Here is a 15,049-nt window from a genome sequence, read left to right on the forward strand (position 1 = left end):
TCACTTGACCTCAAAGATCTGGAGTTCAAGAGCTGTAACCGGATATGCGTCTGGTGGGGAAGCTACAATACCTGGGAGAAGACACAAAAGTGTTCTGAGCTCTTGACAGCCACTCTGGAGACAGCTGGCCCCCGTGCCTCTCCCCTGCTATTCTCTACCCTAGCTGAGGGACCCCTCACTCAAGATCAGGTGACTTGTAGACTGGACAGAGGTCTTGGCTTTCGGGGCCCCACTGAGATAGATGTCCAGAGCGGCCCAGATCTTGGGTTTCTCAGGAACTTGGGTGGGAAAGTAAGAGAAAGACGGATGAATTGGCAGAGTCCGAAAGTGGACAAGGGCAGAGACGTGGAAGAACGAAAACCTGAGAATTTCAGTTCGCTGAGGGTCCCGGGGCTCCTTTGAATCTATCACTGGCTCTTGATGTAGACTCCGTGAGGCCTGGCCATACTGGGATTCAGGTTCTTGAAGCCTTTGTTTCCCTTAATGTGCCCAGTGTATGTATCTTTACATAAACCTCTAGCTCAGTCCTTAAGGTTGGAGGCTCAGAAAGGTAGAGCCGACTGCCAGAGAAATGCACTCGTGTGCGCATCTGTGTACACCCTTCGTGCACGTGATCAGAGCCCAGAGCAGGATGCAAAGGGTCCTTTTCTCTTCCCATTGTGTCTCCTGTCAGCCCTTCCTGCCTGTCTTGACTGGGCCCTGCTTCCCTGGCCTTCCTTCCTGCTTTGCCCACTCTCCCCTTTCTCCCTCTGTCTTGTTATCCTCCTGCTGTGCCCTGGGTCCTGGCTCAAAGCCAGTAGCCATCCAGTCGCCCTTTAAGGGGGATGTTGAGTTCTCTTAGACTGAAAGTTGGAGCACTTTTTGATACTGACCACACAACCACAGCATGGTTTGTGACTCGTCAAAGACTCGTTCCTGCAAACCCAGCTCCATGGGGTGGGTAGCTGCTTGCTCTAGGAAGGGAGTGTGGAGGGGCCAGACTCCCACCCCTTCACCCGTTGGCTAACACCTTCCACCTCTCTGAGCTCAGCTGAATGAGCTACTGTTCCTCATAACACAAGGGAACAGCCCACATCCACACTCCTGAGCTAACCTCAGTCTCTGTTGATGTAGAATCCCCAGCTCTGAGCTGTTCCTGCTCCGGAGCGGTGGGTGGGGGGCTCGGGGGGGAGGGGAGGACCTGCCTGTTTACTGTCTCTGGTCTCTCCCAGCACCTTCATCTAGACCCAGCATTGCAACTCGTCTGTGTTTGGGGCTCCTGGGGTCCCTAGTCAGGCGGTGGACCAGGGAGAGGGCTGGATGGACTCAGCCAATGGTGCTAACAGGAGATGTTCCTTAAGTCTCTCTGAGCTCCACGCTCTCCCTGTCTGACTTTCCTTGCCAGGTCCTCCCTGATTTGAGTGAGGCTTTTCCTTGGGATCTGCAATCCTCCTGCAGGCCTGGGACCCTGTGTTGTTCAGATTGTCCCTGTCCCACGGATGTGGATGACATCTGAGACATCTGATGGGTGGGGACTCTACCGAAGGGCACGGGGTTCTCCACCCAGTTAGTGGGTTGGCATTGCTGGTAAAAGGTTTTCACATAACCGAGACAGAGTGAAAAAAGTGAGTACAGCGTAGTGTCTTTCACAAAGTCAAAGATACTCATGTCACAGTGTTGTTTTTTGTGTGTGGTTTTTTTTTTTTTTTTTTTTTTTGAGAGAGAGTGAATGCATGAACCAGGGAGAGGGGCAGAGGGAGGCAGGGAATCCCAAGCAGGCTCCATACTCAGCATGGAGCCCAGTGTGGGGCTTGATCCCAGGACCCTGGGATCGTTTTCTGAGTCAGAATCAAGAGTTGGATGCTCAACAGACTGAGCCACCCAGGCACTCCCAAAGGTGTTCATTTTAAAGGGTATCCTTTGCTTGAAAAGTAGCCTTTTGTGTGTGTGTGTGTGTGTGTGTGTGTGAGAGAGAGAGAGAGAAAGTATTATTTCTTTTATGATATTTTATGATATAATATTCTTTTAGGGTTACTTAACAAATTAAAATTGGCAATTCTTTAGGCCCTAAGATTTGTCTTTGTAATTTTACTAGCTGAAATCTGCGAAATCCCAAAATCAGGGAGTCACAAGTTGGTTTGGGCCACCCCTTCCAGAATCTCTAACGCCTTAGATTCTGCTAACTTAGCAAATCGAAACGACACATCCTCCCTCCCTACAAGGGGCTGACAGTAGCTAAGGACATCTTTTCATCCTGCCTTCTTGCCCAGGGACCAAGAGCTGTAGATTTGAGAGATGCTGCTCCTTGCAGTGCTAATCATTAGAAACACTCTGAATACTTTTAATTCAGAGTCAGTTTGAACAGAAAACTCAGCTCAAACTGACTTAAACCAAACTAAACTTAATTTAATTTAATTTAAAAATCACTGGCTCATGGCGGTGCCTGGGTGGCTCAGTTGGTTAAACGTCTGGCTTTGACTCAGGTCATGATCTCATGGTTCGTGGGTTCGAGCCCCGTGTCGGGCTCTGTGCTGACAGCCAGCTTGGAGCCTGGAGCCTGTTTTGGATACTGTGTCTCCCTCTCTCTCTGACCCTCCCCTGCTCACGCTGTCTCTCTCTCTCAGAAATAAAAATAAAAATAAAAATCACTGGCTCATGGAATGCCTGCATGGCTCAGTCGGTTAAACGTCCAACTTTGGCTCAGGTCATGATCTCAGGTTCATGGGTTTGAGCCCTGCATCGGCTCTGTTTTGACAGCTCAGAGTTGGAGCCTGCTTGGGATTCTGTGTCCTGCTCTCTTTCCACCCCTCCCCTGCTCACGTTCTGTCTCTCTCTCCCTCTCTCTCTCAAAAATGAATAAACATTTAAAAAAAGATCACTGGCTCGTGAAATTTTTGTGACCATGGCTGGCTAAGGCTTGGCTTGATTTGGGGCTTCAAAGATGCCACCAGGATCCGGCTCAAGGCTTGACTTCATTCCAGGCCCCTGGCGGCCCGAGCAGTTTCAGGTTCCTGTCATCTCACACCTGGTGTCATGAGGGAGTTTCCTTCCAGATGTCCCAGAATGTGTGTTGGTGGCCTGACTGTCCTTATTGGGGTCATGTGCACTTCCAGGAAAGAATTAGTTAATGACTTATAGCCTGTGTCTTATCCCAAGAGCTCCGAGCCTAAAGTACAAGGGTTGAAGGTGAAAAAAGGTGATTCCCCAAAGCAGGGTACAGTTAACACAAAAATGTGGAGTCGGTGCTGAGAGGCAGGTACTGTTGCTGCCTCCTCCTATCTCTAAAATCAAGACCTTTTTCTCTCCCTGCATAGATACTATTCTGTCACTTACGGGAAATTCTCGAAGGGCAGTGCAGCCGTCTCCTTAACCAGTTCCTAAGCGATTATCCCCTACCTCTCCAGCTACTTTCCACCTGGATGCTGAAGGATACTTCTTTTGAGATCGTGTCCCTTGGGTGGCTTAAAAAGTTGTGTCCACAAAGTTTAACCTCCTCTGTGTGTAAAGCAGCCCTTTATAACCCGTCCGCACGGCCTGATCTCAGACCTATCCCTCCCCCCATCTCCTTGCGCAACCACACACGCCAGAACTCTGCTCATATGAATTCCCATCCATCCTCGAATACATCATTTCATTCTCAAGCAGCCCTTCTTCAGCCAATCTCTTCCTCAGGCAATACCTCCTTGAAGATCCAATTCTGATGTCATCTCTTCTGTGACTTCCCTTGACTCCCAGGTGGCAGAGCCACTACTCTTCCTCACTGTTTCCTGGACACTTTGTTCTTTAATGTTGATTTTCAGTGAAAGTTACTGGCTTTTTTATTTCACAAAGAACAGATATGTTCTCATGGTCAGGATGCAAATATGGAAAATAATGCTGACGTCCCCCTTGGTCGTCCCCTCCACAGAGGTAAGTATCCTGCCAGACACATTTCTATGACTTTACATGTAGACATACACCTTGTAGAAATAGCTTTTTCCTCCACCCATGATATCATACCTTATGCGTTGTACTGAAACTCTATATTCTGAAACTTTATGCTCTAAAGGGCTTTCATTGACTTTATTTACAGTCCTACCATCACTTTTTTTTTTGTCTTAGAAATCACACGCCACCCCACCAAATAATCCTCTTTTGTTAATTTTATTATGTATACAACAAACAAGTATATAGAACTTACTATGTGCCAGGAACCTTACAAGTTAAAGCTCATCCAATCCTCATAACCACCCTATGAGGTACACGCTGATATCATACCCATGGCACAGATGAGAAAACTGAGGTACAGAGAGATTAATTAATTTATCCAGCATCTCATCTCTAGTAAGTGGTGGAGCCAGGACTTGGACTTGAGAAGTCTGGTTCCAGAGTCTGTGCACCCACCGCTATGCTACATTACCCCGTGGCCTCTCCTCTCCACTGTTCCTCAAATGTGCCTGCTGAGGAGATGAAACTGTGTTCATTGATAACGAAGACAACCTAGTGCCAGGACACTTGTGAAGATGGCAGTTTCTTTCTTCCTCCCTCCCTCTCTTCCCCCCTCCCTCCCTCCCTCCCTCTCTTCCCCTCTTCCTTCTTCCTTCCTTCCTTCCTTCTTCCTTCCTTCCTTCCTTCCTTCTTCCTTCCTTCCTTCCTTCCTTCCTTCCTTCCTTTCTTTCTTTCTTTCTTTCTTTCTTTCTTTCTTTCTTTCTTTCCCTCCCTCTCTTCCTTCCTTCCTCCCTCCCTCCCTTCCTTCCTTCCTTCCTTCCTCTCTTTTACTTTTCTTTTCCTTTCCTTTCCATTCTTTTATCTTTTCTTTTCTCTTCTTCCCCTTCCCCTTCTTTGTCTTCCTCTTTTTCTTCTCCTTCCTCTTCTCCTCCTCCTCCTCCTCTTCTTTTTCTCCTTCTCCTCCTCTTCCTTCTTCTTTATCTCCTTTTGGTCTCCAAAATGTCTTTTTTTCTTCTTTTCCACTGAAAACATACTTCATTTGGGTTACATACATCATGCAAAACAGCTGACCTCACACATGGCTGTCTAAGTGCTCACTGTGACACAATCTTTCTTGAGACCGTTACACATTTTTAAAAGTGACAGTGATTGCAGGAATTCAATAAAAAGAACTCCGGAAAATGACTCAAGGAAGTAGCACGCTGTGCACTTTTATGATGTGAAAGTATTGTGTGTCTACAGGCAGGAAACAAGCTGATGAAATTCCTCAGCGACACACACGCGACGCCTCTCATGAAGGAGGAAAGATGACTTTGATAAGGAGTCACAGGCTCAAAGGATGGAGCCGGGAGCCACGGATTATTCCCAGGCCTTAAAACCTAATGAATGAAATCTGCCTGGTTGGATTTCTACATTGCTTGGGACTGGTCGTTCCTTTGTTTATTTCATTTTCTGCTTTTTGAATGGGAACGTCTGTTACTATTACTCTGTGACTTTCTTACCATTATATTTGGGAGCAGAGGATTTGTTTTGTCAGGTCACAGGTGCACAGATGGAGAGCAGTTATGTCCAGGAATTCCACCCAAATCCTCACCCATACTTTAGATAATTTAAATAATGAGATGTGGAATGTTCAAGATGGTGAGATTCAGATAAAATTTTGGGCTTTGAGTCGATACTGTGATGGGTTGACACTTTTGAGCACCTTTGGATGGGGTGATTTTATATGGGTTGGATGTGAATTTGGCAAAGGAATACTGCAGCAGGCAGGATAATGGTCCTCCAAAAATGTTCATGTCCTAACCCCCAAGTCTGTGAAGAGGTTATCTTATATGATAAAAGGGACTTAACTGATGTGATTAAGTCAAGCATTTTGAGATGGGGAGATGATTCTGGGTCATCTAGGTAGACTAAATGTAATCACAAAGATCTGTGTAAAAGGGAGGCAGGAGAATCAAAATTGTAAGGCCAGACTAGCCATTGCAGTGATCTGCCCACAAGCCAATGCCAGCAGCCTCTACAAGTTGGAAGAGGCAAAGGACAGGCTTTCCTCTGGAGCTACCCGAAGGAAGTGAAGTGTCAATTAACATGGCAAAGGGCACTTTGCAGGTGTGATTGAGGTTCTTAGAGATTTTAAGATGGTGACATTAATCTTGGATTATCCAGTGGGTCAATCTAATCATGGGAGTCTATAAACACATGGAATCTCCCTGGCTGTTGCAGAGAGACGGGGTTGTGGAAGAAGGGTCAGAAAGGTGCAAAAAAGGGGGTTGTAGCCCAAGAGATACGGGCAGGCTCTAGAAGCTGGAAAGGTAAGGGAATGATTCTCCCCAAGAGCCTCCTCCCAAAAACGCAGCCCCACAAACCCATGGTGGACTTCTAACCTATGGAATCGTGAGATGGAAAATCTGTGTTATTTTAAGCCACTAAATTTAGAGAAATCGGTTGTGGCAGTAACAGGAAACTAATCAGGGGTAGTGACCAAAGATGAAATGGCATCTGGGAAGAAGAGAAAGCTTTTCTACCATTCCTGATGTAGCCTGCCTCATTCAGGAAAGACTTGGCTTCGGCAGAAATGCAAACATTTATGCAGGTCATTCTTTAGATCCAGTGTGTCTGACTGAAAATACATTCTTGAGTCTCTACACTGGTTTTGTCCTGAAGTAGAATATATTTTGAGTTGAGCAGTTAGAACAGTCTTTGGTATATACCCACGAACCTTGAGATCATGACCTGAGCGGAAGTCAGATGCTTAATTGACTGAGCCAGCCAGGTGCCCTAAAAAAATATAAAATAAAATAAAATAAAAAGTAAAGCCTTAAAAAATAAAACTTTACTACATCTTTTCAAGGACTGCTGACCTTTATGCCCTCTTGTTTCTGATTTATGATGGTTCCAGCTCTACAAAATATAACACCAAAGAGTAATTTTTTGATATTAATAATGTAGCTACATGGATAAGTAAAAAGGAAGCCTAAAATCTTGGGGCACCTGGGCGGCTCGATCAGTTAAGCATCTGACTTCCACTCAGGTCATGATCTCACAGTTTGTGAGTTTGAGCCCTGCATCAGGCTCTGTGCTAAGAGCTCAGAGCCTGGAGCCTGCTTCAGATTCTGTGTCTCCCTCTCTCTCTGCCCCTCCCCAGCTTGCTCTGTGTCTCTCTCTCAAAAGATCAATTAAAAAAACAATAAATTTTTTTTTAAATTCTACTCCAGGACAAAACCAGTATGGGGAGTAAAGTGAAGAGTTGCAAACTCAGGATGAGACTGTACAATAAAGTCCCCAACATCCAGGAACCTGTCTGTGTGCATATCGCATCTTCGTATCAGTGGACTGTCATCTGCTAACCCAGATCGAATTATTTTGGAAGTAATCTCTAGGGGCGCCTGGGTGGCTCAGTGGGTTAAGCATCCAACTCTTGATCTCGGCTCAGGTCATGATCTCACGGTTTGTGAGACCCGCATGGTGCTGACAGCTTGGAGTTGGCTTGGGATTCTCTCCCTTTCTCTTTCTCTCTCTCTCTGCCCCTCTGCCGCTCTGTCTCCCTGTCTCTCTCAAAATAAATAAATAAACTTAAAAAAATAGTTCATAAAAAATAAAAATAATGCATATGCTCAATGTGGGGCTCAAACTCAAGATCCTGAGATCAAGAGTTACATTGTCTGCTGACTGAGCCAGTATGGCGCCCTGGGTTTGAATTGAAAAGCAATTCAATTGAATTGTTTGAATCATCAATAAGAACAACTGCATTAAGTATAGTCCTCCCCCCGCCTTTCTGGGGAAGAAGATGTACTGACTATTTCAGGTATGTCTTCCAAGGTTTCCCTTTCGCCACTAAAAGCCTTGAGCCTTATTCTAGACTTTAGGTATTCTTGATCTTTTTTTTTTTTTTTAATGTTTTATTTATTTCTAGGAGAGAGAGAGAGAGACAGCATGAGCAGGGGAGGGTCAGAGAGAGAGGGAGTCACAGATTGAAACAGGCTCCAGGCTCTGAGCCGGCAGTCAGCACAGAGCCCGACGCGGGGCTCAAACCCACGAACCGCGAGATCGTGACCTAAGCGAAAGTCGGATGCTTAACCGACTAAGCCACCCAGGCGCCCCTAGGTATTCTTGATCTTGAGGGTTCTCCATATCCAAATTCACGTGGTCACCACGAACCAGTCACTGAAGTTCCAGGGAAGTCTCTTTTGAAATCTTCTGCCAGCAGTAATGTCACTTTACAGGATTTCTAGTGTATGCTGCTGAATTTCAAGCATACACATGGGGTCACCCTTAACAGATTCCAGAAATTGAACATTTGTTGGGTTATTGTATGGTTTCAACTCACCATCATCTAAACTGAAACTGTTATTGAAACTCTTTTAAGCAAAATCTGAACATCTTGTGACTGATTTGCTCTATAGATGTATTCAGGCTGCTTACAAATGGAATGCTCCAACTTGTACGTGCAGATGACTTTTGTTTGTCATCATTCAAAGCTCTTGTGGTTTCATTCAGAGGGACAGCCAATGTTCCCTCGCCTCTTTGAAGAGGTCATTCACAATTTTTTCCAGTTGGAAGTTGAATTACACGTGACCTTCTGTATTCATCTTCATTTGCATCGCACCTTACAGAGAGGTGATGTGATCAGCACTTTAAACAAGGGAACAAATCTTCAATAGCAGGAAAACCTTTGACATTGTATTCATGGGCTTTTATTTATTTATTTATTTATTTATTTATTTAATTTCTGAGAGAGAGAGAGAGACAGAGTGAGCAAGGGAGGGTCAGAGAGAGAGGGAAACACAGAATCCGAAACAGGCTCCAGGCTGAGCTGGCTGTCAGCACAGAGCTCATGGGCTTTTAAAGACTGTAACTTTAGGCCTATCAGATTTTGAAGATTTGCATTTCACTTCATTTTTATCTAATTCTGCCCAGACCAATTCCTTCCTCCCTTCCTTCCTTCCTTCCTTCCTCCCTCCCTTCCTTTTGTAAATGTTTATGTATTTATTTTAAGAAAGAGAGAGTGCAAATGGGGGAAGGGGCAGAGAGAGATTGGGAGACACAGAATCAGAAGCAGACTCCAGACTCAGAGCTGTCAGCACAGCCTTGCCGTACAAGCCATGAGATCATGACCTCCTGAGCCGAAGTCGGCCGCTTAACCGACAGAGTAGGCGCCCCGAGGCCAATTTATTTCTTGATACATCATCACTTCAGTTGTTTTCAGGTTTCTTTATTTTATTTTTTATTTTTGTTTATTTTTCTTATTTTAGAGAGAGACACTGTGAGCAGGGGAGGGGGCAGAGGGAGAGAGACTCTCAAGCAGGCTCCACGCTTAGCCCAGACCGTTACGTGGGGCTCAATCCCATGACCCTGGAGTAATGAATGACTTGAACTGAAGTCAAGAGTTGGACACTCAGCTGACTGAGCCACCTAAGCGCCCCTGCTTTCAGGGGTTTTTTTTGGTAAGGTTTTCACATTCTTATTAAATTCTGCAAATCCTGGGGTACCTGGCTGGCTCTGTCAGTAGAGCATATGACTCTTGATCTCAAAGTTGTGAGTTCAAGCCCTACATTGGGTATGGAGCCTACTTTTAAAAAACCTGCAAATCCTGTGTGCTTGGGGGCCTTGGCCCTGTAGGCCTCCTTTCCAATCTACCCCGTGGGCTAGGACTGCCCTTGCCGTCTCCATCCAGCTCCCTCTGCTCTTCTCCTTTCTTTCTTTTTCTTCCTCCCTCCCTCCTGTGTGTGTGCGTGGGGGGGCCTATTTTGTCCTACATTTTAGTTTGAATGAATTTATTCAAGTCTTTGCTTACCATTGCTCTTTGCCTCTTCACTTCTTCCTCTTGAATTCATATTTTCTTAGTGCTGATCTATCCTCTTTTTTTTTTAATTTATTAATTTATTTTGAGAGAGACAGAAACAGTGTGAGGGGGAAAGGGACAGAGAGAGAAGGAGAGAGATAATGCCAAGCAGGCTCTGTGCTGTGAGCATGGAGCCTGACATGGGGCTCGAACTCACGAACTGTGAGATCATAACCTGAACTGAAACCAAGAATCAGATGCTTAACTGACTGAGCTACCAGGCACCCCACTTTTTTTTTTAATATTTTATTTTTAAGTAATCTCCACACCCGATGTGAAGCTTGAACTTACATCCTGAGATCGAGAGTCATATATTCTATTGACTGAGCCAGCCAGGCGCTCCTATATTAATTTTTATATCCTTCATATATTTTTATTTTTAACCAGAAGGGATGGGAGCGAGAGGCTGCAGCCTCTTTTCAGTTTGCAATCTGGGACTGGAACCGTCTCCCGTAGCACTGTCTCTACCATAATACACATCACGATGATGGTAGGCAGAATCATGGCCTCCTCTCTTCCCTCAAGATGTCTTTGTCTTAATCCTTGGAACCTGGGCAAATATTACGCTACATAACAAGGGAGAATTAAGATTTCAGGTGGAATTTAAGGTTGCCAATCAGCTGACTTTATAGTATGGAGATGATCCTGAGTTATCTGGGTGGGCTCCATGTAATCACCAGGGTCCTTAAATGGGGAAGAGGGAGCCAGGAGAGTTAGCCTTAGAGGGATGGATGCAGGAAAAATCCAACTGGCCATTGCTGGCTGTGAAAACAGAAGGGGGCCAGGGCAATGGGCAGCTTCTGTAAACTGGAAAAGACGAGAAAGCATGTTCTCCCCTGAAGCCTCCAGAAAGGAATGCAGCCACCTTTATTTTAGCCCAGTGAGATCCATTTTGGACTTCTGACCTTCAGAACAGACAGATAAAGATAACAAATGCGTGCTGTTTTAAGCAACTAAGTTTGGCGTAATTCGTAATTCGTAATTCGTTACAGCAACAATAGGAAGTGAAAACAATGTTGAAATGTGATCCTCCGGCTGTCCTTCGAGAACAAGAGCCATACTGTTATCTCCTTTATTTACCCAGAATCCAGCACAGGATCTGGCATATAGTCAGGGCTCAGTAAATATTTCTGGACCAATGAAAGAAAGAAAGCCAGCTCTAACTTCTTAAGGTTCTACTCAGGCCCCGAGATTTCAAAGCATCCACTGTCTTTACCTTTCCCCAGGCCCTGGAGAACCTAAGCCCTTCGATCTGACTTTTCTCTAGTTTCCTTGCCCCATTGATCTGGGTTTCACGTTGCAGGTTTTACGGCTCTTGCACTTGCAGCTGCCTCCCTTGCTGTGGCTTATTTCCCTCTTCTCTCCAGCTTTGTGTGGAGGAAGAATTGAGATACAAGACACGTGTCACATATGCATCTGACTTTGCCATCACGCTTTCTGTGGGGTATGTGTGAAAATGACGTTGTCTTCCTTCCCAAGATGCTGGCCGTAGCTGCCTCCAATCGGATGTCCTATCCAGCTTCTGCTGTTTTCCAACCGACTTGAACAAGGAACAGCTTTCGTTTCATCTCTTCCTTTCTGTTTTCTGCATTGACTGCAAGGTTCCCATCTTTCCTAGGCTGCTTCTTAACCCCTTTGCCGTATGATTCCAGGGGTTTCGAGCAGAGACAATTTAAGGAATTAAGGCACTCTCAAGCGACCTCAGGTTTACTCTAAAGCCACTCAGGGACTCCCTTGGTTTATTTTACGCAGCCCTGCAAAATCCACTCAGGCTGGGCTCTCCCAGCTGTGGTTGGGTCACTGCGATATTGTTATTTTGTTACTTCCTTTTCAGTCAGCCCTTCTCAGGCCCCGGCCTCTCTAATCCCACGCTGAGCTTGGCTTCTGCTTCTCTGGCTTTCCCGTCACCAGCCTTGTGTTCAGTCTCCCCCGAAACCAGGCTCTGACGGGCTCGCTCGGTCACGGTTGAAAGCAGCGTTCTCATGCCAGACCTCCTGTCATGCCGCTGATTTGTCCCATATGTTTGATTCTGGTAACCGGGCCAATTCCTGGGCAGGCTTTTGTGGCTAGGTCTGGTAGCAGAGCCAAGAGAAACAATGTGCGGTAACCTATGTAGAAAGAGCTGCCTCTGACCACTCAATCCTGGGGCCCTTGGTGCTGGGCACATGGCCTCTCTAGCACAAATTCCCTTACCACAACTCTCTGTTCTGCAGGTGATATTCACACCTCTTCATTCTCTGCCACGTGCACCACCTCCCCCCCTTCCCACTCCTGAAGAAGTTGGTGAAACAAACAGATCAGTTTCACTCTCCCTACCCACAGACCAATTTCAAGTGTGAGATTTTCATTTTGCAGGAATCCTTGGGTCTCAAGCATCTGATTGGCTGCAGGAGGTGGTAGCACCACAGCAGTGTGGTCTAGATCCAGGACAGTGGTTTATTTCCTAACAAGGAGCTATTACTCTGTTCCCCTTGGGTTATAGTCTAGGGTTCTGCATGCTCCAAGGTACAGAAACAATCAGGCTTTGGACCAGGACTCTGAGGTCTGTATTCTCTGGTAACTAACTTTGTCATCCTTTCTTTTTTCTTTTCTTAAAAAAATTTTTTTAATGTTTATTTTTGAGAGAGACAGAGTGCGAGCAAGGGAGGGGCAGAGAGAAAGGGAGACACAGAATCTGAAGCAGGCTCCAGGCTCTGAGCTGTCAGCACAGAGCCCGATGTGGGGCTTGAACCCACAAACTGTGAGATTGTGACTGAGCAGAAGTTAAGACGCTTAACTGACTGAGCCATCCAGGCACCCCCAGACTTTAGTTTTTTTTTTTTGTTTTTTTTTTTTTAAAGTTTTGTGTTGGGGCGCCTAGGAGGCTCAGTCGGTTAAGCATCTGGCTCTTGATTTCGGCTCAGGTCATGATCTCACGGTTGTGAAGTTCAAGCCCCACCTGCATTGTCTGTGCCTAGCCTGCTTGGGATTCTCCCTCTCTCTCTCTCCCTCCCTCTCTCTCTCTGTTCCTCCCCCATTGGTGCTATCTATCTGTCAAACTAAATAAATAAACTTAAAATAAAAAAGGTTTTGTCAAATAAATAAACTTAAGAAATAAACAAGGTTTTGTCTTCCTCGAGGTTCTTAATGGTAGCAGTTTACAGAGATACACTCAAACTAACTTACGCAAAAAAAAAAAAAAAAAAAGTTGGGTGGGAATTCTTTGGAAGGGGGCCAAGGCCTTCCTGCAGCCTGAGGGCAGAGGGGGAGTGGGCCTCACAAGGGGGCTGGAAACAAGAACTGCTTAGTCTCCCCTTGCTGCTTCTCTCAGTGGATGTCTTTCTTCCTCTCCCTCCTTACTTGAGCTTTCTTTGCTGCTCTCTTTGTTTCACTTTCACATTTCTGGGAGGCCAGGGGATAGAGAGCAAATCCAGCGACGGGTCTACCCCTACGACTAGAGCAAATCTCAGAATCTGTGGGCTAGGGAGATACCCTTGAAACGATTTCAGAGCACTGTAAAGTCAGGAATTTCAGTCTGTCCCTTCTTGCCGAAGAGGGTTCCAGCCTGCAGTGACAGTTATGGGAGAACCCTCCCTTCCTAGTTCCAGGCGATGGATAAACAGGAACTGACAATCGTCACCGCTCTGGGACTAATACTTTGACAAAAACATAATGAGACCTCACTCTTACTCTGAATACTGCTCTGCTGTTCACTATGTGCCTCCGCTTAGCTACATCTGACTGCCTTTTAGGGATTTGGCTCAGATCACACGATATGCCATAGAGGCTAAATTGTCTGGTTTAGAGGCGTAAACTGCCATTTCAACTATTAATGTCTTTAGAAAAATAGACCCTTCAAAATTTGCAACTTATGAGATAAAGGGGACTATGTTCTCACCCTCAACTGGCAAAGGGTTCATTCTGATTGTCCTCTGTAGAAAAGGCACTTAGGAAAACCACAATTCTCCCTGAAAACCAAATTGTACATTTTTCTTTAATCTAGCTCAGCAGTTGATGTCTTTTTTAAAAAAATGTTTATTTATTTTGAGAGAGAGAAAGAGAAAACACAAGCAGGGGAGGGGGAGTTCTAGGCTTAACTGACTGAGACGCCAGGCTCTGGGAGGTCCTTTTATGACCGGGAGCAAGGTGAAAGCTGATGGGAACTTGTAACCAGGAAAATTTGGCAGTCTTGACAAAATTGGTTACTAATTGAATGACCTTTGCAGGTAACCTAGCCTCTGTGAGGCTGCTTTTTTTTTTTTTTAATGTATTTTATTTATTTCTGAGAGCGAGAGAGAGCGAGCGAGAGAGAGCGAGCGAGAGAGAGCGAGCGAGAGAGAGCGAGCGAGAGAGAGCGAGAGAGAGCGAGACAGTGTGAGCAGGGGAGGGTCAGAGGGAGGGGGAGACACAGAATCTGAAACAGGCTCCAGGCTGAGCTGTCAGCACAGAGCCCAATGCGGGGCTCGAACCCACGAACCGTGATATTATGACCTGAGCCGAAGTCGGACGCTTAACCGACTGAGCCACCCAGGCGCCCCCTTTTTTCACCCCCTCAAACCTGGCCTAACAATTTTTACTCAGGTGTTTTTTTAAATTTAATTTTTAAAAAATGTTTATTTCTAGGAGAGAGAGAGAGAGAGAGAGAGAGACAGCGTGAGCAGGGGAGGGTCAGAGAGAGAGGGAGACACAGACTGAAACAGGCTCCAGGCTCAGAGCTGGCAGTCAGCACAGAGCCAGACGCAGGGCACGAACCCAAGAACCGAGAGATCATGACCAAAGCGAAAGTCGGACGCTTAACCGACCAAGCCACCCAGGCGCCCCTTTATTCAGGTGTTTTAAGACGGAACACCGTAAAACAAAAGACTAGAAACACGTGGAGCATTACCGATCTCAACATGAGAGTCTGACATTGCTGAAAAAAGAACGGAGTTTAGATGGACTTTAAGGAAAAACCAGGGAACTCCAGAGGTGGCAATTTAGCCAGCTCCGGCTTTCAGCAGATATACCAAAAAAATTTCTACGGCGGGCTCGTTCTCCTTTAAGTGGAAAACAAGTGTTCGCTTTGGCGGAATCCTTTCTTCAGTAAGAGAAAATTCCATTTCCCAAAACTTTGCTTCCCCGCCCAGTCTGCAAACAACGAGTCAGGTTTTCCTCACAGGGGCCGCCGCAAGCCGAGCGGAGCCCACGAGTGGGGCGGGGGTGGCGGCGGTGGCTCCGCTTCGGGCGGCGGGTCTGCGCCCCAACAGGTCCGACCGCCGGGGGACCGCCCCGTCCGCACCAAGCCCTCGCCGCCCCCATCCGACACGTCTGCACGACTTAGGG

General features: G+C 46.2%; 1 pseudogene; it reads right to left on the minus strand.

Annotated features, from left to right (window-relative positions):
* The window catches only part of LOC120219808, a 15,375-nt pseudogene continuing 326 nt past the window's right edge, over nucleotides 1-15,049 (minus strand).

The sequence above is a fragment of the Hyaena hyaena genome, unplaced genomic scaffold, assembly GCF_003009895.1.
Source record: "Hyaena hyaena isolate Hyena2069 unplaced genomic scaffold, ASM300989v1 scaffold_650, whole genome shotgun sequence".
NCBI classification, from domain to species: Eukaryota; Metazoa; Chordata; class Mammalia; order Carnivora; family Hyaenidae; genus Hyaena; species Hyaena hyaena.